Source organism: Salmo salar, chromosome ssa13 (genome assembly GCF_905237065.1).
Source record: "Salmo salar chromosome ssa13, Ssal_v3.1, whole genome shotgun sequence".
NCBI lineage: Eukaryota > Metazoa > Chordata > Actinopteri > Salmoniformes > Salmonidae > Salmo > Salmo salar.
In genome coordinates, this window is record NC_059454.1 from 108352489 (window position 1) to 108376373 (window position 23885).

The 23885-nt window shown below is 44.1% G+C and overlaps 1 protein-coding gene across 7 annotated transcripts in view; it reads left to right on the forward strand.

The window, feature by feature from the left end:
- Positions 1-499: 499 nt before the first annotated feature.
- Positions 500-23885, forward strand: part of LOC106568538 (cingulin-like protein 1) — a 67421-nt gene continuing 44035 nt past the window's right edge. For 2 of the 7 annotated variants that reach the window (XM_014138967.2, XM_014138968.2), the window contains exon 1: positions 509-767. The gene's annotated coding sequence lies outside the window, so the exon portion shown is untranslated. Of the gene's footprint in view, positions 768-10043; positions 10163-23885 lie in introns of those variants that run through there. The other 5 variants (XM_014138964.2, XM_014138966.2, XM_014138965.2 and 2 more) reach the window with 4 other exon arrangements.

The window sequence follows — 23885 nt, forward strand, 5'->3', positions numbered from 1 at the left end:
GTATTTCATGAGTCCACCGGATCAGAGGCAGTAGGGATGACCAGGGATGTTCTCTTGATATAAGTGCGTGAATTGGACAATGTTCCTGTCCTGCTAAGCATAAAGCATTTTGTGTCAGGTAAAAGGTATGGAGTAAAAAGTACATACTTTTATTTAGTAATGTAGTGAAGTAAAAGTAAACGTTTTCAAAAAATATAAATAGAAGAGATACCACTTAAGTAGTACTTTAAAGTATTTTTACTTAATTACTTTACTCCGCTGCATATGTATTCCTTATAATGTACTATTGGAGAATCCTGTGAATTTAAATCAAAATGTAAAAAAAAACTAAGATCCAAGTAAATCGGAACATCAGTAATACTTGCATTCCTGGAATAGCTCAAGTCCCTGAGACAAGCCAGATTTCCAAACATGGTTTTGAGAAACAACACTTTTTCTGTGGGAGGGAGGCCTTGAGAAGGGCACAGCAACTTCCCCAAATACCTCAAGGGGAATTAAGTGGGATGCTGAATCATTTTTTTATGTCGACATGCTTGAGACTAACGTCACCTAGTCTAAACCTACTGTACACACCACATTATGACAAATTCCATATGAAGAATAACAGTCTATTCTCTCCCGTGTGCGTCAGGTGTGTCAGAGAACGCCTTCGTCCTCTTGCCCCGGTTCTGCCGGTAACACCCACAAGTCAAACTGATCCCGAAGCACCGCGACGATTCCATTTACTTCTCAACTTGAGCGCGCACGCTGTCACCGTAAACGAAAAGGTATGTCACGAACCCATTCTTCTGACCGCAAATGGTCTATTATTTAAACCGATTAAGAACTTTCCGCTTGTATCACAAAGTATACTGTCGCACGCAACGTGGTGTTATTACAAATATGAATAAGATTTTACCAGCTTATAACAAGAACTGACGTTTTGACATTCCAGACATGTGAAATGTATAATAACAACTGTTACCTTGGCGTCAGCCTCCGACAATAGCGCATTTGTTTAATAAGTATAGCCCTAAGCGTTACAAAATGAACTTCAGCCTGTCATGCAGTAGGTGTTTGGCTCCTGGGTATTATTATTGTAGTGAAACAGGCAGGGAGCAGGTCTCGAACCCTCGACCTTCTAGCCCGAAGTCCAGCGCGCTATCGACTGTGCCCCAGAAGTATAAACGAGCTGCAGAGTCGATATCCGCTCTTATAAACTCAGTGTCGTTACATTATGTTCATGTCATCATGTTTGTTCTTAGATAGCTTGTACTCTGCACTCAGTGATAACACAATGCCTTGACTAATAGACTAGCTAGAATAAAGATCATCTGACGAAAACACATACTGCTTGGCTAATAGTGCTGCTTGGCTAACAGTGCTGCTTGGCTAACAGTGCTGCTTGGCCAACACAGTTCTGATTGGCCAACACAGTGCTGCTTGGCTAACAGTGCTGCTTGGTTAACACAGTGCTGCTTGGCAAACACAGTGCTGCTTGGCTAACAGTGCTGCTTGGCCAACACAGTTCTGATTGGCCAACACAGTGCTGCTTGGCTAACAGTGCTGCTTGGTTAACACAGTGCTGCTTGGTTAACACAGTGCTGCTTGGCCAACACAGTGCTGCTTGGCTAACAGTGCTGCGTGGTTAACACAGTGCTGCTTGGTTAACACAGTGCTGCTTGGCTAACAGTGCTGCTTGGAAAACAGTGCTGCTTGGTTAACACAGTGCTGCTTGGTTAACACAGTGGTGCTTGGCTAACAGTGCTGCTTGGTTAACACAGTGCTGCTTGGTTAACACAGTGCTGCTTGGCCAACACAGTGCTGCTTAGTTAAAACAGTGCTGATTGGTTAACACAGTGCTGCTTGGCTAACACAGTGCTGCTTGGCTAACAGTGCTGCTTGGCTAACACAGTGCTGCTTGGCTAACAGTGCTGATTGGTTAACACAGTGCTGCTTGGCCAACACAGTGCTGCTTAGTTAAAACAGTGCTGCTTGGTTAACACAGTGTTGCTTGGCAAACACAGTGCTGCGTGGCCAACACAGTGCTGATTGGTTAACACAGTGCTGCTTGGCTAACACAGTGCTGCTTGGCTAACAGTGCCGATTGGTTAACACAGTGCCGCTTGGCTAACACAGTGCTGCTTGGCTAACACAGTGCTGCTTGGCTAACACAGTGCTGCTTGGTTAACACACTACCTTGTTCAGGGGCAAAAGGACAGATTTTTACCTTGTCAGCTCAGAGATTCGATCCAAGCAACTTTTTGGTTACGGGCCCAACGCTTTAACCACTAGGCTACCTTCCTACATGTCATCACTACAGTGTTTCATACATAATACAGTAGTCCTGGAGATGTTACCCTTCAAAGAGAGGTACAGCTCAAAGAGAGACATCTGTTCATATCGGATACTTCTCGGTATTGTAACAGACATGCAGTAGTGTCTTCTCGGTATTGTAACAGACAGTAGTAGTGTCTTCTCGGTATTGTAACAGACAGTAGTAGTGTCTTCTCGGTATTGTAACAGACAGTAGTCGTGTCTTCTCGCTATTGTAACAGACAGTAAGAGACATGCAGTAGTGTCTTCTCGGTATTGTAACAGACATGCAGTAGTGTCTTCTCGGTATTGTAACAGACATGCAGTAGTGTCTTCTCGGTATTGTAACAGACAGTAGTAGTGTCTTCTCGGTATTGTAACAGACAGTAGTAGTGTCTTCTCGGTATTGTAACAGACAGTAGTCGTGTCTTCTCGGGATTTTAACAGACATGCAGTAGTGTCTTCTCGGTATTGTAACAGACAGTAGTCGTGTCTTCTCGCTATTGTAACAGACAGTAAGAGACATGCAGTAGTGTCTTCTCGGTATTGTAACAGGCATGCAGTAGTGTCTTCTCGGTATTGTAACAGACATGCAGTAGTGTCTTCTCGGTATTGTAACAGACAGTAGTCGTGTCTTCTCGGTATTGTAACAGACAGTAGTCGTGTCTTCTCGGTATTGTAACAGACAGTAGTCGTGTCTTCTCGGTATTGTAACAGACAGTAGTAGTGTCTTCTCGGTATTGTAACAGACAGTAGTCGTGTCTTCTCGGTATTGTAACAGACAGTAGTAGTGTCTTCTCGGTATTGTAACAGACAGTAGTCGTGTCTTCTCGGTATTGTAACAGACAGTAGTAGTGTCTTCTCGGTATTGTAACAGACAGTAGTCGTGTCTTCTCGGTATTGTAACAGACATGCAGTAGTGTCTTCTCGGTATTGTAACAGACAGTAGTAGTGTCTTCTCGGTATTGTAACAGACAGTAAGAGACATGCAGTAGTGTCTTCTCGGTATTGTAACAGACATTCAGTAGTGTCTGGGTGGAAGCTGCCAGTCTACGGGAGGGACAACAGCCTTCTGTCTGTCTGTCTGCCTGTCTGCCTGTCTGCCCTAATGTTTTATTATTGTTGCATTTTTCTTTCACACAACGAAGGCAGGAAGTAGACGGACCAGTAGGACTTGAATAGGACTTGTTTCTCAGAGAGCTCCTACTGTTAAACTTGTTCCTCTACCAGTGTGGTGTCCCTCACACATTTCCTTGAAATGTTGTTAACATGTACCAGTTGAAAGGGAGTGGCCCCCTCGGTCATTGTTATTTTAGTTGAGAAGTTAATTAATAGTTGTAAAATACATACTTTCAGACTGTGTCAGTAAAGGCATGTTGGAGTAGAACAGGCTCCAGACAAGGCTACCGTAGGTCTGTACAGGTCACACGGTAACACCTTGGAGAGGTAGTGGCTGTAACAGTATTTCAGGAGAACCTATGGTAATCCAAAGCACCATGTCGTTGTTTTAAGAGCTGATGTTGGTCATGTTGGTCCCGTGTGGCTCAGTTGGTAAAGCATGGTGTTTGCAATGCAAGGGTTGTGGGTTCGATTCCCACGGGGGACCAGTACGGATAAGAGTGTCTGCTAAATGATTAAAATGGGAATGTAAACCCTATAGTAATCCAAAACTCCATGCCTTTGTTTTCCGTGCTAATGGTGAGATACAGTGTATGGTGAGAATAATTTGTTAAGGCTGTGTTGATTCCTGAAGAAGTGAAAATAGTAAAGGATGACTTGTTTGTGCTTTTCATAAACCCTGTTAATCAGTAAAACAGATCAGTAGGACCATAATCCTGGTCCATCTATAAACCCTGTTAATGAGTAAAACAGATCAGTAGGACCATAATCCTGGTCCATCTATAAACCCTGTTAATGAGTAAAACTGATCAGTAGGACCATAATCCTGGTCCATCTATAAACCCTGTTAATCAGTAAAACAGATAAGTAGGACCCCTAATCCTGGTCCATCTATAAACCCTGTTAATCAGTAAAACAGATCAGTAGGACCATAATCCTGGTCCATCTATAAACCCTGTTAATGAGTAAAACAGATCAGTAGGACCATAATCCTGGTCCATTCCATTCACACAGCAGCCCACCCTGCCATCTAAACCCGTGTGTTTAGTTTTCATATAGCTAACACTCCCCCCTCCTCCCCATACCTACCTACATTACCATAGATCAGATTTATGTGATCAGATTTATGTGATCCGATTTATGTGATTATTCAAGGTTTAGATGATTCAACTCTTCGCACTATGCAAACACAAACAGTCCCACGACGAGAGAGAGAGAGAGACAGAGAGAGAGAGAGGAGAGAGCGAGACAGAGAGAGAGAGAGAGCAAGACAGAGAGAGAGAGAGAGAGACAGAGAGAGAGAGAGAGAGAGAGAGAAAAGGGGGGGAGGAGAAAGAGAGGGAGAGAGAGAAGGGAGAGAAGGGAGGGAGAGAGGGAGAGAGAGCGAGAGAGAGAGAAAAGGGGGGGAGGAGAAAGAGAGAGAAGGGAGGGAGAGAGAGAAGGGAGGGAGAGAGGGAGAGAGAGAAACTTGCTCCATGATCACGTCATCACCTGTGAGGTAGTGTTGGGTTGACTACCCAGCCAGGCCACCCGTGACACAAGTCAGTATGTCCATCCATGTCTGAGGAAGTCAGGAAATGACATGGAAACTAGCAACTAGGGGCAACATTGAGTGTTGTTACCTTCATGTAGGTTTGGGGTTTTGCTAGGGCACTGTGGCTCTAGGGCGTTGCGGCTCTAGGGCGTTGCGGCGCTAGGGCGTTGCGGCTCTAGGGCGTTGCGGCTCTAGGGCGTTGCGGCTCTAGGGCGTTGAGGCGCTAGGGCGTTGCGGCGCTAGGGCGTTGCGGCGCTGGGCGTTGCGGCTCTAGGGCGGTGCGGCTCTAGGGCGTTGCGGCTCTAGGGCGTTGCGGCTCTAGGGCGTTGAGGCTCTAGGGCGTTGTGGCGTTGGGCGTTGCGGCTCTAGGGCGTTGAGGCGATAGGGCGTTGAGGCGCTAGGGCGGTGTGGCGCTAGGGCGTAGTGGATGGGTATAAGCATCTGCTGCTGATTCTAAAGGTTGTCTGTTCAAATCCAGCAATAGAAAGTTGTTTTTGATATTTTTGTTTTAAGCCAAATCCCAAACCTTAGCCCTTACCTTAACCATTCAGAGTTAATGTCTATCTAACCTTAAGAATTTGGATTTAATGCCTGAATTTGAACTTGAACACTTCAACATTTGACGTTTGGGAAAGATGGATAAACATCTAATTCTGACGTTAGACTGAGAGCTGGTAGGACTCCCGTATTTAACCTAAAAAACTTTGTGTTTGTCAAAACAGAACACCTGGGGAAACAAGGGCTGGTTCTCAAAGGATCCTTTTGTTCTCCACTCAGTCAATGGTGTCTATTCTTTACATGAAGTGCACTGTTGTAAGCATTAGAGGAATTAAACCACAAACATAAATATCACCTTGTTCAGAGGAATTCCATGTTTCAGTCAGTGGAGGCTGCTGAGAAGGAGGACGGACCATAATGATGAATGATACCATTCCACTGATTCCGCTCCGGCCATTACCACGAGCCCGTCCTCCCAAATGAAAGTGCCACCAACCTCCTGTGGTTTTAAGTGTACAATAACAGTGAAATAGACTTGGTGGAAGTAGCGCAGGTGTGTTGTACCATGACAACTGATGTCGTTTTCTTCTATAAATTTAATTTGTTCTGCTCACCCTTCAAACCTCCTCCATTTCTTTGTCCAGAAATCCCAACAGCCATTGTGTGTTGGGTGACACAAAGGAACACACGGGTAACCGTTGATAATGCCAACTAACTATAGTGTGGCATCACTGGCATGTGCACAACACTACCATGGAATCCACAGTGTGCCAATCACCAACTCAGCGATGAATTGGTCCTTCCTTTGAACAGTCACAGTGGTGTTTATGTGTTCTACGTTCCAAATGCCACCCTATTCCCTATATGGTGCACAACTTTCACCCTCGTGCGGGTGGACACAATTCATTGAATAAAAACTATTTTTGGCAGTTTCTGTGTTTCTGTAGAGAATGAGGGTGTCTGCTGGTCTGGTCTGTAGAGAAGGAGGGTGTCAGCTGGTCTGTAGAGAAGGAGGGTGTCAGCTGGTCTGGTCTGTAGAGAAGGAGGGTGTCTGCTGGTCTGTAGAGAAGGAGGGTGTCAGCTGGTCTGGTCTGTAGAGAAGGAGGGTGTCAGCTGGTCTGTAGAGAAGGAGGGTGTCAGCTGGTCTGGTCTGTAGAGAAGGAGGGTGTCTGCTGGTCTGTAGAGAAGGAGGGTGTCAGCTGGTCTGGTCTGTAGAGAAGGAGGGTGTCAGCTGGTCTGGTCTGTAGAGAAGGAGGGTGTCAGCTGGTCTGTAGAGAAGGAGGGTGTCAGCTGGTCTGGTCTGTAGAGAAGGAGGGTGTCAGCTGGTCTGTAGAGAAGGAGGGTGTCAGCTGGTCTGGTCTGTAGAGAAGGAGGGTGTCAGCTGGTCTGTAGAGAAGGAGGGTGTCAGCTGGTCTGGTCTGTAGAGAAGGAGGGTGTCAGCTGGTCTGTAGAGAAGGAGGGTGTCAGCTGGTCTGGTCTGTAGAGAAGGAGGGTGTCAGCTGGTCTGGTCTGTAGAGAAGGAGGGTGTCAGCTGGTCTGTAGAGAAGGAGGGTGTCTGCTGGTCTGTAGAGAAGGAGGGTGTCAGCTGGTCTGGTCTGTAGAGAATGAGGGTGTCAGCTGGTCTGGTATGTAGAGAAGGAGGGTGTCAGCTGGTCTGGTCTGTAGAGAAGGAGGGTGTCAGCTGGTCTGGTCTGTAGAGAATGAGGGTGTCAGCTGCATGGTTCCTGAAGGGACATAGGGCCCTTAATCGTCATGGTTCCTGGAGGGACATAGGGCCCTTAATCGTCATGGTTTCTGGAGGGACATAGGGCCCTTAATAAAGATCTCTAACACTGCCTGTCTTAGGTTTCTTTCCTTGCTTCTGGCCATGACAAGTGGATGGGTTTGAGTTTCGCTGTTACACTTTGAACGAACTGTATGTAGGTTTAACTCACTTCAGAACCGGTTTTGCTAATTTCACAGACTTCATTGCAATGTGATGGTAATGATAGGGGTGGTAATAACGGTATAGACAACTCATCAACCATCTGTCTGTCTGCTGGGCTGGTATGTAGAGAATGAGGGTGTTGACTGGGCTGGTATGTAGAGAAGGAGGGTGTCGACTGGTATGTAGAGAAGGAGGGTGTCAGCTGGGCTGGTATGTAGAGAATGAGTTTGAACCACACCTCCGTCAAATTGTTTCTTGTACACTTTGAACATACTTATTTTCTTATTTACTTAATCGTCATGGTTCCTGGAGGGACATAGGGCCCTTAATTGTCATGGTTCCTGGAGGGACATAGGGCCCTTAATCGTCATGGTTTCTGGAGGAACATAGGGCCCTTAATAAAGATCTCTAACACTGCCTGTCTTAGGTTTCTTTCCTTGCTTCTGGCCATGACAAGTGGATGGGTTTGAGTTTCGCTGTTACACTTTGAACGAACTGTATGTAGGTTTAACTCACTTCAGAACCGGTTTTGCTAATTTCACAGACTTCATTGCAATGCGATGGTAAGGATAGGGGTGGTAATAACGGTATAGACAACTCATCAACCGTCTCTCTAGTATTTCCAAGCCAAACACATGTGCTCTGTGTTTGTTTTATAGTTGTGAGAAATGTGTAGGCCGTATGCTTCTTCTATTTGGAGTCTATTTCTGTATTTCATCATCTTGACATTTTGTCGTGTTCTTCAGTTCCTTGAGGGACCAATTTGGCATCTGAAAGAAGTTACCGTCCCTCCAAAATATGGTCACCAATTGCTTATTACGGATTAAGCTGGTTTGAGTAAGTGTTTGGTGGTAGTATTCTAGTTATACCTGTGTCCACGCTGAGAAACTGCAAGTTGGTGGGAAACACTGACAGCTCTTCTGAGTTGAAGTTTGGGTAGAGGAGTGGAGGATGGGGAGGGGGGGGTGGAGAAAGAGGACAGGAAGAAGGTAATAGTGCCAAACCCTGCACAGACCTGAGACCTGGCATCGTCTACACATACTAAAAACACTAGATCTAAAAGCACTAGAGTCTAGATCTAGAGTCTAGACTCTGCCATGTGTCTCTCTGTGTAACTAGAGAGTGCTATCCAATGCCGTCTTACTGGACAACGGCATCTTTCCTCAGGATCTACGTCTTTAAAGACTTCAAGAAAATAGCAACACCCCTGAACATGAAACTGTCCGTGGAGTTCTCAGCTTTGTAATCGTGTGTCTTGCACTTGTTAGGGAATAGAGTCTTGACTCTACTGATTTCTGCCCCATCTTTTGTTTGGTTGGTTGGTTGTTTGGCTTTTAATGAAGAGAAATAGTTGTCCTGTTATAGTGGTCACTACAAAATGTCCCAAACTATTAGCAGCAGCTTTTCACTGGGAGTCAACAACCAATCCTTCATCTGATTTCATATAACAGACCAGATTTCCCATAAAAGGACGTTTGGATTGGATCCAGTGAAGAGGATTGGATTTCCCCTCTGATTGTTAAGATGTGAACTGTGTTTGACACTATGTCATTACTTATGTTTTTTTTTGAGTCTCAAAGATACCATAAAAAAAAAAAAAAAACGATTACCTCTCTAGCTATCATACCGGCACATAGATAGCCATAGTCTTGAAGTGAGAGTGGCGTGCGCTGTCAATTGGTTGAAGTGTTTAATCTTATCAAGGGGCTGATGTCCACTGCTGTGTGTGAGGGAGTGGTTCCCTAGCAGCACCTGTTTAATGATAAACCTGAGCGATGCCTCTCCGTGCTGTGATCTCCCATGCCTTCATTGCTTCATTAAACTCTGTTACCATGGTTCCATATAGTTCATCCAGAGGAAAGCCATTTTGTTTTTCTCTCAGTAGAGCTAGTAGGGAGCGTTGGGCCAGTAAACAAAAGGTTGTTGGTTCAATTCTCTGAGACGACTAGGTGAAAAATCTGTCGACGTGACCTTGAGTATGGCACTAGTTTTTATTTATTTCACTAAGCAAGTCACTTAAGAACAAATTCTTATTTTCAATGACGGCCTAGGAACAGTGGGTTTAACTGCCTTGTTCAGGGGCAGAACGACAGAGCTGTACCTTGTCAGCTCAGGGATTTTAACTTGCAACCTTTTCGGTTACTAGTCCAACGCTCTAACCACTAGGCTACCCTGCCGCCCCACTTAACCCTAGACGCTCTGGATAAGAGCGCCTGCTTAAATGACTAAAATGTAACAACTATGCTTTGACAGAGATATTTTTTAAGTCGCAATGCCGTCACAATCATGGAATACTGGAGGGAAAGATGTGTTCTCTTGAGGGACAGTACCCCCCCCCAAAGGAGCCTCAGGGAGTAGGGTCAGAGTTCAGGAGCCTCAGGTCAGGGTTCAGGAGCCTTTAGACCAGGGCCCATTAGCTCTGATCAAATGTAGTGCACTACTTTAGACCAACGCCCATTAGATCTGATCAAATGTAGTGCACTACTTTAGACCAACGCCCATTAGATCTGATCAAATGTAGTGCACTACTTTAGACCAACGCCCATTAGATCTGATCAAATGTAGTGCACTATGTAGGGAAATAGGTTGCAGTTTCAGAATATCACAGAGATGAGTCATAGTTAGAGCGGAGCACCTCAGAGAGCACCAGTCCACTCCCCTACAGGGTGGGGGTGTGCCCTCTAACCAACCTGACGTCACAGTGGCAGTGGTATATCTTAGGTATGTTCATAGTGACAGGTTAATACTGAAGAACTGACTGGCTGTATGTCTATGAAGCATTCTTAGAGGTGAGATGCTATGTTGCTGCTGGTGTTGGTGGTGTTGTTGTTGTTGTTGTTTATGGTGTTGTTGGTGGTGTTGTTGTTGTTGTTGTTTATGGTGTTGTTGTTGTTGTTGTTGTTGGTGGTGTTGGTGTTGTTGTTGTTGTTGTTGTTGTTGGTGGTGTTGGTGTTGTTGTTGTTGTTGTTGTTGTTGGTGGTGTTGGTGTTGTTGTTTGTGGTGTTGTTGTTTGTGGTGTTGGTGTTGTTGTTTGTGGTGTTGTTGGTGTGGTTAGTGAGAAGCCTTAGGAGGAAACTCGGGACTTAGTTGAGGACTAATGTCATATCTTCTACACGGAATGGAATGTGTTGTTGTGATCACACAATCCTGCTGTCACTGGACTGTTGATACTACGCCCTTAGGGGATAAAAAGGTGTTATCTAGAACCTAAAAGAGTTCTTCGGCTGTCCCCATTGGATAACCCTTTGAAGTACCCTTTTTTGGTTTCAGGTAGAACCTTTTTGGGTTCCATGTAGAACCCTTTAAGGGTGCTCCTACGGAGACAGCCGAAGAACCCTTTTTGAAGAGTGTACTTTCCTGTACTAGCAGCATCAATAGTTGTTCTTCAAACAATATCTTGTTCTAAACATCAATGTAAAATACTGGCATTGTCATTGAGTTATTGGTTAAATTACTGAGACTGGTACAGGATGGAAAAGAGTTATTACACAACAATGTCCTCTGTGATGTATTGGTTTTAAAGCTGTTGCAGCTAACTAGCTGATCTCATTGCAGTGTTAGACTGGAGGTTATGCTGGGGCCTAGGGGTGGGATCTCTCTCTCTCTCTCTCCCTGTTCCACACCCATCCAGGTATTTACAGTGTGGGTTAAAGATGAACTAGAAGACAGGGTTAACCGGAGAGTCCTTTAAATGGCATATTAGTTAATCATCTCTTAAATGCTGGAGACTGAAAGCTACCTGAGAGAATGGTAATAGAAAGAATGATTACCGTAATTTCCGGACTATAAGCAGCAACTTTTTTTCCCACGCTTTGAACCTCGCGGCTTAAACAATGACGCGGCTAATATATGGATTTTTCCCGCTTTCAATTTTTTTTGAAAGGAGATGACTTCAGTGGTTTCAGTGCACAGGAGGAGGAAGATAGTGACCAATGACTTTCTTGGTAGACTACTGTTTACTGCTAATTTTTTATTTCTTGTTACAAGCCGTGTTTCGTTAAAGCATATTTATTTTTGTTACAAGCCGTGTTTCGTTAAAGCCTATTTATTTTTGTTACAAGCCGTGTTTCGTTAAAGCCTATTTATTTTTGTTACAAGCCGTGTTTCGTTAAAGCCTGTGTAAAGTTCATTTGTTTCAATGTACCTGTAGGCACCTGCGGCTTATAGACATGTGCGGCTTATTTATGTTCAAAATATATATATTTTTTTAAATTCAGTGGGTGCGGCTTATATTCAGGTGCGCTCAATAGTCCGGAAATTACGGTAGTGGTGAAAGGTTACTAAATAGAGACTAGCTTTACACTGACATAGAGACTAGCTTTACACTGACATAGAGACTAGCTTTACACTGACATAGAGACTAGCTTTACACTGAGCTTTACACTGACATAGAAACAAGCTTTACACTGACATAGAGACTAGCTTTACACTGACATAGAGACTAGCTTTACACTGACATAGAGACTAGCTTTACACTGACATAGAGACTAGCTTTACACTGACATAGAGACTAGCTTTACACTGACATAGAGACTAGCTTTACACTGACATAGAGACAAGCTTTACACTGACATAGAGACTGACATAGAGACTGACATAGATACACTTTACGTTGACATAGAGACTCACATAGAGACACTTTACGCTGACATAGAGACTGACATAGAGACGCTTTACGCTGACATAGAGACTGACATAGAGACGCTTTACGCTGACATAGAGACTGACATAGAGACACTTTACGCTGACATAGAGACTGACATAGAGACGCTTTACGCTGACATAGAGACTGACATAGAGACACTTTACACTGACATAGAGACTGACATAGAGACTGACATAGAGACGCTTTACGCTGACGTAGAGACTGACATAGAGACGCTTTACGCTGACATAGAGACACTTTACGTTGACATAGAAACTGACGTAGAGACACTTTACGCTGACATAGAGACTGACATAGAGACGCTTTACGCTGACATAGAGACACTTTACACTGACATAGAGACTGACATAGAGACTGACAGAGACACTTTAGGTTGACATAGAGACTGACATAGAGACGCTTTACGCTGACATAGAGACTGACATAGATACACTTTAAGTTGACATAGAAACTGACATAGATAGTGACATAGAGACGCTTTACGCTGACATAGAGACTGACATAGAGACACTTTACACTGACATGTTTTTTTGCCCTAGCACTACACAAGCTCAAGCTGTGATAATTTGAATCAGCTGTGTAGTACTAGTGCAAAAACCCAAAACGTGCCCCCCCCCCCGGGGTCTCCAGGACCGAGTTTGGTCTAGACTCTGTCTGTGTACCTACCGGGTGCTACCAGACGCCATCTTACTAGACAAGGTCATCTTTTCATCAGGCTCTATATCGTTAAAGAGACACTCCTGAGCAATGGGACTTTGGTGTACACATCTCAGGGTAGATGTGAAGACCTTCCACATGGCAGCACGTTCCACGTAAACCATAATGCTGGTTAGGTGTCTATGAGGGCCAAGCTAAAATACTCATGGACAGATAAGAGCTGGTGTACTGTATCGTTGTTACACAATCAGCTTTGGACAGCGATGTGGCAACAGGGCAAACAGCCTCTCTTTGTAAGAGCAATTTACTGTTCAAAGGTGTCGGTAATTGGATCCACCAGGAGCTGTTGGGAACTATTTCTGTGTGTATCCGACACTTGTATCGTGAGTGTGTTGGTGTTCTTCAGGGACAGGAACATTATTATCTTCAGTTTCTTTTTTAAAGTGAAGTGGGAAGTTCAGCTCTTTTTACAGACTCTGGTCTTTTCGACTCGTTCAGTCAAAAGAACAAATCTTTTGACTCATTTCATACATTTGAGTCATTAATGCCCAGAGTACACAGGACCCCCCTACCAGTGAACAATTTATTTTATTTAACTAGACAAGTCAGTTAAGAACAAATTCTTATTTTCAATGACAGCCTAGGAATAACTGCCTTGTTCAGGGGCAGAACGACAGATTTTTACCTTGTCAGCTCAGGGATTTTTGATTTTGTAACCTTCCGGTTACAAGTCCAACACTCTAACCACTAGGCTACCTGCCTCCCCGCTGAACTGAAGACTCAGAATTCATAATTCTACAAGCCTCTGGTCCACATATGGTTTCACCATACGGGGTTTATTTAGACTTTCATAAGGGTGCTTTAAACAACGTACATGTATTACCTAGGTATATAAATAATATTAGGTATTCTCTATGTTTGGCTTGTTCTTCAGTTTCTGTTGTTGGCAGTAGACAGTCCTGGGCTAGATACTTGTGTTGTTGGCAGTAGACAGTCCTGGGCTAGATACTTGTGTTGTTGGCAGTAGACAGTCCTGGGCTAGATACTTGTGTTGTTGGCAGTAGACAGTCCTGGGCTAGATACTTGTGTTGTTGGCAGTAGACAGTCCTGGGCTAGATACTTGTGTTGTTGGCAGTAGACAGTCCTGGGCTAGATACTTGTGTTGTGGACAGTCCTGGGCTAGATACTTGTGTTGTTGGCAGTAGACAGTCCTGGGCTAGATACTTGTGTTGTTGGCAGTAGACAGTCCTGGGCTAGATACTTGTGTTGTAGACAGTCCTGGGCTAGATACTTGTGTTGTAGACAGTCCTGGGCTAGATACTTGTGTTGTAGACAGTAGACAGTCCTGGGATAGATAATTGTGTTGTAGACAGTCCTGGGATAGATACTTGTGTTGTAGACAGTCCTGGGATAGATACTTGTGTTGTAGGCAGTCCTGGGATAGATACTTGTGTTGTAGACAGTCCTGGGATAGATACTTGTGTTGTAGACAGTCCTGGGCTAGATACTTGTGTTATAGACAGTAGACAGTCCTGGGCTAGATACTTGTGTTGTAGACAGTCCTGGGCTAGATACTTGTGTTGTTGGCAGTAGACAGTCCTGGGCTAGATACTTGTGTTGTAGACAGTCCTGGGCTAGATACTTGTGTTGTTGGCAGTAGACAGTCCTGGGCTAGATACTTGTGTTGTAGACAGTCCTGGGCTAGATACTTGTGTTGTAGACAGTCCTGGGCTAGATACTTGTGTTGTAGACAGTCCTGGGCAAGATACTTGTGTTGTAGACAGTCCAGGGCTAGATACTTGTGTTGTAGACAGTCCAGGGCTAGATACTTGTGTTGTAGACAGTCATGGGCTAGATACCTGTGTTGTTGAGAAATAACTGAAAAGACAAATAACTCTATAAACAACTAGAAGAGAACTGAGACATGAAACAAAACATGCTGTTGTTGTTGTTTTTGTTGTCTTGTGTTGATGTGTTGTCATCTTGTGTTGTGTCATTTTGTGTCGTGTCGTCTTTTTTCTTGTGTCGTCTCGTGTTGTTGTGTTGTGTTGTGTTGCATCGTGTTGTCATGTTGTGTTGTGTCGTGTCGTGTTGTTGTGTTGTGTTGTTGCGTCGTGTTGTTGTGTTGTGTTGCGTCGTGTTGTTGTGTTGTGTCGCGTCGTGTTGTCATGTTGTGTTGTGTTGTTGCGTCGTGTTGTCATGTTGTGTCGCGTCGTGTTGTCATGTTCTGTTGTTGCGTCGTGTTGTTGTGTTGTGTTGCGTCGTGTTGTTGTGTTGTGTCGCGTCGTGTTGTCATGTTGTGTTGTGTTGTTGCGTCGTGTTGTCATGTTGTGTCGCGTCGTGTTGTCATGTTGTGTTGTTGCGTCGTGTTGTCATGTTGTGTTGTGTTGTGTCGCGTCATGTTGTCATGTTGTGTTGTTGCGTCGTGTTGTCGTGTTGTGTTGTGTTGCGTCGTGTCGTCATGTTGTGTTGTTGCGTCGTGTTGTCATGTTGTGTTGTTGCGTCGTGTTGTCATGTTGTTTTATGTTGCGTCGTGTTGTCATGTCATGTTGTGTTGTTGCGTCGTGTTGTCATGTTGTGTTGTGTTGCGTCGTGTTGTTGTGTTGTGTCGCGTCGTGTTGTCATGTTGTGTTGTGTTGTTGCGTCGTGTTGTCATGTTGTGTCGCGTCGTGTTGTCATGTTGTGTTGTTGCGTCGTGTTGTCATGTTGTGTTGTGTTGCGTCGTGTTGTTGTGTTGTGTTGTGTTGCGTCGTGTTGTCATGTTGTGTTGTGTTGTTGCGTCGTGTTGTCATGTTGTGTTGTGTTGCGTCGTGTTGTCATGTTGTGTTGCGTCGTGTTGTCCTGTTGTGTTGTGTTGCGTCGTGTTGTTGTGTTGTGTCGCGTCGTCTTGTCGTGTTGTGTTGCGTCGTGTTGTCATGTTGTGTTGCGTCGTGTTGTCATGTTGTGTTTTGTTGCGTCGTGTTGTCATGTTGTGTTGTTGCGTCGTGTTGTCATGTTGTGTTGTTGCGTCGTGTTGTCATGTTGTGTTGCGTCGTGTTGTCATGTTGTGTTGTGTTGCGTCGTGTTGTCGTGTTGTGTTGTGTTGCGTCGTGTTGTCATGTTGTGTTGTGTTGCGTCGTGTTGTCATGTTGTGTTGCGTCGTGTTGTTGTGTTGTGTTGCGTCGTGTTGTCATGTTGTGTTGTGTTGCGTCGTGTTGTCATGTTGTGTTGTTGCGTCGTGTTGTTGTGTTGTGTTGCGTCGTGTTGTCATGTTGTGTTGTGTTGCGTCGTGTTGTCATGTTGTGTTGCGTCGTGTTGTTGTGTTGTGTTGCGTCGTGTTGTCATGTTGTGTTGCGTCGTGTTGTTGTGTTGTGTTGCGTCGTGTTGTCATGTTGTGTTGTTGCGTGGTGTTGTCATGTTGTGTTGTTGCGTCGTGTTGTTGTGTTGTGTTGCGTCGTGTTGTCATGTTGTGTTGTGTTGCGTCGTGTTGTTGTGTTGTGTTGCGTCGTGTTGTCATGTTGTGTTGTGTTGTGTCGTGTTGTCATGTTGTGTTGTTGCGTCGTGTTGTCATGTTGTGTTGTTGCGTCGTGTTGTTGTGTTGTGTTGCGTCGTGTTGTCATGTTGTGTTGTTGCGTCGTGTTGTTGTGTTGTGTTGCGTCGTGTTGTCATGTTGTGTTGTGTTGCGTCGTGTTGTCATGTTGTGTTGTTGCGTCGTGTTGTCATGTTGTGTTGTTGCGTCGTGTTGTCATGTTGTGTTGTTGCGTCGTGTTGTTGTGTTGTGTTGTTGCGTCGTGTTGTCATGTTGTGTTGTTGCGTCGTGTTGTCATGTTGTGTTGTTGCGTCGTGTTGTCATGTTGTGTTGTTGCGTCGTGTTGTCATGTTGTGTTGTTGCGTCGTGTTGTCATGTTGTGTTGTGTTGCGTCGTGTTGTTGTGTTGTGTTGCGTCGTGTTGTCATGTTGTGTTGTGTTGCGTCGTGTTGTCATGTTGTGTTGTTGCGTCGTGTTGTCATGTTGTGTTGTGTTGCGTCGTGTTGTCATGTTGTGTTGTTGCGTCGTGTTGTCGTGTTGTGTTGTGTTGCGTCGTGTTGTCATGTTGTGTTGTTGCGTCGTGTTGTTGTGTTGTTGCGTCGTGTTGTCATGTTGTGTTGTTGCGTCGTGTTGTCGTGTTGTGTAAAAGTCTTTTTCATGCTTTTCTGAGACTTCGTGTGTTATCAATTATCAGTCATTAGAGACGGTTCGGAACAGAATCTGTGAAGTACTTGTTTCTCCATATTTTTCTTAACGTTGCTCTTGAAAAGAAGAGGTAGGCGTCAGATTCACATACTGGGATGGTTTGTGACACAGATGGGACAAAGAGACTGTTTGAAGCAAAATATTTATTTGGTATTTTGCAATCGAGAACGGCAGCTAGAAAGGCTTACCTCTGTCAGGCTGTGTGCTGCTCCACCCCACACACACACACACACACACACACACACACACACACACACACACACACACACACACACACACACACACACACACACACACACACACACACACACACACACACACACACACACACAGAGCCAGCCAGCACAGAGAACAGGGTAGGGCAGGCCTTGTTCCAGGGCCATCACATAAGACAGGGCTGGATCTATAGCAGGGTGAACCAGTTCAGGGCTAAAACAAAATTGAAACACCTGGGGGTTCCCAGGCAACCTATAGACTATAGAACCACTGACTGGCAACAGATTGACTATAGAACCACTGACTGACAACCTATAGACTATAGAACCACTGACTGGCAACCTATAGACTATAGAACCACTGACTGGCAACAGATAGACTATAGAACCACTGACTGGCAACAGATAGACTATAGAACCACTGACTGACAACAGATAGACTATAGAACCACTGACTGACAACCTATAGACTATAGAACCACTGACTGGCAACCTATAGACTATAGAACCACTGACTGGCAACCTATAGACTATAGAACCACTGACTGGTAACCTATAGACTATAGAACCACTGACTGGCAACAGATAGACTATAGAACCACTGACTGACAACCTATAGACTATAGAACCACTGACTGGCAACAGATAGACTATAGAACCACTGACTGGCAACAGATAGACTATAGAACCACTGACTGGCAACAGATAGACTATAGAACCACTGACTGGCAACAGATAGACTTATAGAACCACTGACTGGCAACAGATAGACTTATAGAACCACTGACTGGCAACAGATAGACTATAGAACCACTGACTGGCAACCTATAGACTATAGAACCACTGACTGGCAACCTATAGACTTATAGAACCACTGACTGGCAACAGATAGACTATAGAACCACTGACTGGCAACCTATAGACTATAGAACCACTGACTGGCAACCTATAGACTATAGAACCACTGACTGGCAACCAATAGACTATAGAACCACTGACTGGCAACCTATAGACTATAGAACCACTGACTGGCAACAGATAGACTATAGAACCACTGACTGGCAACAGATAGACTTATAGAACCACTGACTGGCAACAGATAGACTATAGAACCACTGACTGGCAATCTATAGACTATAGAACCACTGACTGGCAACCTATAGACTATAGAACCACTGACTGGCAACAGATAGACTATAGAACCACTGACTGGCAACAGATAGACCATAGAACCACTGACTGACAACAGATAGACTATAGAACCACTGACTGACAACCTATAGACTATAGAACCACTGACTGGCAACCTATAGACTATAGAACCACTGACTGGCAACAGATAGACTATAGAACCACTGACTGGCAACAGATAGACTATAGAACCACTGACTGACAACCTATAGACTATAGAACCACTGACTGGCAACAGATAGACTATAGAACCACTGACTAACAACCTATAGACTATAGAACCACTGACTGACAACAGATAGACTATAGAACCACTGACTGGCAACCTATAGACCATAGAACCACTGACTGACAACATATAGACTATAGAACCACTGACTGACAACCTATAGACTATAGAACCACTGACTGGCAACCTATAGACTATAGAACCACTGACTGGTAACAGATAGACCATAGAACCACTGACTGGCAACAGATAGACTATAGAACCACTGACTGGCAACCTATAGACTATAGAACCACTGACTGACAACCTATAGACTATAGAACCACTGACTGGCAACAGATAGACTATAGAACCACTGACTGGCAACCTATAGACTATAGAACCACTGACTGGCAACCTATAGACTATAGAACCACTGACTGGCAACAGATAGACTATAGAACCACTGACTGGCAACAGATAGACTATAGAACCACTGACTGACAACCTATAGACTATAGAACCACTGACTGGCAACAGATAGACTATAGAACCACTGACTGGCAACCTATAGACTATAGAACCACTGACTGGCAACCTATAGACTATAGAACCACTGACTGACAACCTATAGACTATAGAACCACTGACTGACAACAGATAGACTATAGAACCACTGACTGACAACCTATAGACTATAGAACCACTGACTGGCAACCTATAGACTATAGAACCACTGACTGGCAACAGATAGACTATAGAACCACTGACTGGCAACAGATAGACTATAGAACCACTGACTGACAACCTATAGACTATAGAACCACTGACTGGCAACAGATAGACTATAGAACCACTGACTGACAACCTATAGACTATAGAACCACTGACTGACAACAGATAGACTATAGAACCACTGACTGGCAACCTATAGACCATAGAACCACTGACTGACAACATATAGACTATAGAACCACTGACTGACAACCTATAGACTATAGAACCACTGACTGGCAACCTATAGACTATAGAACCACTGACTGGTAACAGATAGACTATAGAACCACTGACTGGCAACAGATAGACTATAGAACCACTGACTGGCAACAGATAGACTATAGAACCACTGACTGGCAACCTATAGACTATAGAACCACTGACTGGCAACCTATAGACTATAGAACCACTGACTGGCAACAGATAGACTATAGAACCACTGACTGGCAACAGATAGACTATAGAACCACTGACTGACAACCTATAGACTATAGAACCACTGACTGGCAACAGATAGACTATAGAACCACTGACTGGCAACCTATAGACTATAGAACCACTGACTGGCAACCTATAGACTATAGAACCACTGACTGACAACCTATAGACTATAGAACCACTGACTGACAACAGATAGACTATAGAACCACTGACTGACAACCTATAGACTATAGAACCACTGACTGGCAACCTATAGACTATAGAACCACTGACTGGCAACCTATAGACTATAGAACCACTGACTGGCAACCTATAGACTATAGAACCACTGACTGGCAACAGATAGACTATAGAATCACTGACTGGCAACCTATAGACTATAGAACCACTGACTGACAACCTATAGACTATAGAACCACTGACTGGCAACAGATAGACTATAGAACCACTGACTGGCAACAGATAGACTATAGAACCACTGACTGACAACAGATAGACTATAGAACCACTGACTGACAACCTATAGACTATAGAACCACTGACTGGCAACCTATAGACTATAGAACCACTGACTGGCAACCTATAGACTATAGAACCACTGACTGGTAACCTATAGACTATAGAACCACTGACTGGCAACAGATAGACTATAGAACCACTGACTGACAACCTATAGACTATAGAACCACTGACTGGCAACAGATAGACTATAGAACCACTGACTGGCAACCAATAGACTATAGAACCACTGACTGGCAACCTATAGACTATAGAACCACTGACTGGCAACAGATAGACTATAGAACCACTGACTGGCAACAGATAGACTTATAGAACCACTGACTGGCAACAGATAGACTATAGAACCACTGACTGGCAATCTATAGACTATAGAACCACTGACTGGCAACCTATTGACTATAGAACCACTGACTGGCAACAGATAGACTATAGAACCACTGACTGGCAACAGATAGACTATAGAACCACTGACTGACAACAGATAGACTATAGAACCACTGACTGACAACCTATAGACTATAGAACCACTGACTGGCAACCTATAGACTATAGAACCACTGACTGGCAACAGATAGACTATAGAACCACTGACTGGCAACAGATAGACTATAGAACCACTGACTGACAACCTATAGACTATAGAACCACTGACTGGCAACAGATAGACTATAGAACCACTGACTGACAACCTATAGACTATAGAACCACTGACTGACAACAGATAGACTATAGAACCACTGACTGGCAACCTATAGACCATAGAACCACTGACTGACAACATATAGACTATAGAACCACTGACTGACAACCTATAGACTATAGAACCACTGACTGGCAACCTATAGACTATAGAACCACTGACTGGTAACAGATAGACCATAGAACCACTGACTGGCAACAGATAGACTATAGAACCACTGACTGGCAACCTATAGACTATAGAACCACTGACTGACAACCTATAGACTATAGAACCACTGACTGGCAACAGATAGACTATAGAACCACTGACTGGCAACCTATAGACTATAGAACCACTGACTGGCAACCTATAGACTATAGAACCACTGACTGGCAACAGATAGACTATAGAACCACTGACTGGCAACAGATAGACTATAGAACCACTGACTGACAACCTATAGACTATAGAACCACTGACTGGCAACAGATAGACTATAGAACCACTGACTGGCAACCTATAGACTATAGAACCACTGACTGGCAACCTATAGACTATAGAACCACTGACTGACAACCTATAGACTATAGAACCACTGACTGACAACAGATAGACTATAGAACCACTGACTGACAACCTATAGACTATAGAACCACTGACTGGCAACCTATAGACTATAGAACCACTGACTGGCAACAGATAGACTATAGAACCACTGACTGGCAACAGATAGACTATAGAACCACTGACTGACAACCTATAGACTATAGAACCACTGACTGGCAACAGATAGACTATAGAACCACTGACTGACAACCTATAGACTATAGAACCACTGACTGACAACAGATAGACTATAGAACCACTGACTGGCAACCTATAGACCATAGAACCACTGACTGACAACATATAGACTATAGAACCACTGACTGACAACCTGTAGACTATAGAACCACTGACTGGCAACCTATAGACTATAGAACCACTGACTGGTAACAGATAGACTATAGAACCACTGACTGGCAACAGATAGACTATAGAACCACTGACTGGCAACAGATAGACTATAGAACCACTGACTGGCAACCTATAGACTATAGAACCACTGACTGGCAACCTATAGACTATAGAACCACTGACTGGCAACCTATAGACTATAGAACCACTGACTGGCAACAGATAGACTATAGAACCACTGACTGACAACCTATAGACTATAGAACCACTGACTGGCAACAGATAGACTATAGAACCACTGACTGGCAACCTATAGACTATAGAACCACTGACTGGCAACCTATAGACTATAGAACCACTGACTGACAACCTATAGACTATAGAACCACTGAATGACAACAGATAGACTATAGAACCACTGACTGACAACCTATAGACTATAGAACCACTGACTGGCAACCTATAGACTATAGAAGCACTGACTGGCAACCTATAGACTATAGAACCACTGACTGGCAACCTATAGACTATAGAACCACTGACTGGCAACAGATAGACTATAGAATCACTGACTGGCAACCTATAGACTATAGAACCACTGACTGACAACCTATAGACTATAGAACCACTGACTGACAACCTATAGACTATAGAACCACTGACTGACAACAGATAGACTATAGAACCACTGACTGACAACCTATAGACTATAGAACCACTGACTGGCAACCTATAGACTATAGAACCACTGACTGGCAACAGATAGACTATAGAACCACTGACTGACAACAGATAGACTATAGAACCACTGACTGGCAACAGATAGACTATAGAACCACTGACTGACAACAGATAGACTATAGAACCACTGACTGACAACCTATAGACTATAGAACCACTGACTGACAACAGATAGACTATAGAACCACTGACTGACAACCTATAGACTATAGAACCACTGACTGACAACCTATAGACTATAGAACCACTGACTGACAACAGATAGACTATAGAACCACTGACTGGCAACCTGTAGACTATAGAACCACTGACTGACAACAGATAGACTATAGAACCACTGACTGGCAACCTATAGACTATAGAACCACTGACTGACAACCTATAGACTATAGAACCACTGACTGACAACCTATAGACTATAGAACCACTGACTGGCAACCTATAGACTATAGAACCACTGACTGACAACAGATAGACTATAGAACCACTGACTGACAACAGATAGACTATAGAACCACTGACTGGCAACCTGTAGACTATAGAACCACTGACTGACAACAGATAGACTATAGAACCACTGACTGGCAACCTATAGACTATAGAACCACTGACTGACAACCTATAGACTATAGAACCACTGACTGACAACAGATAGACTATAGAACCACTGACTGGTAACCTATAGACTATAGAACCACTGACTGACAACCTATAGACTATAGAACCACTGACTGACAACCTATAGACTATAGAACCACTGACTGGTAACCTATAGACTATAGAACCACTGACTGACAACCTATAGACTATAGAACCACTGACTGACAACCTATAGACTATAGAACCACTGACTGGCAACAGATAGACTATAGAACCACTGACTGACATCCTAGACAGGACAGGGCTGGCTCTATAGTACTGAGTGACAACAGGACAGGGCTGGCTCTATAGTACTGAGTGACAACAGGACAGGGCTGGCTCTATAGTACTGAGTGGACAACAGGACACGGCTGGCTCTATAGTACTGAGTGACAACAGGACAGGGCTGGCTCTATAGTACTGAGTGACAACAGGACAGGGCTGGCTCTATAGTACTGAGTGGACAACAGGACAGGGCTGGCTCTATAGTACTGAGTGGACAACAGGACAGGGCTGGCTCTATAGTACTGACTGACAAGCATGCTGATTGGTTCTCTTCTCTGTGGCTCCTCAACCAATACTACCAGCCAAACCTGCTGTATCA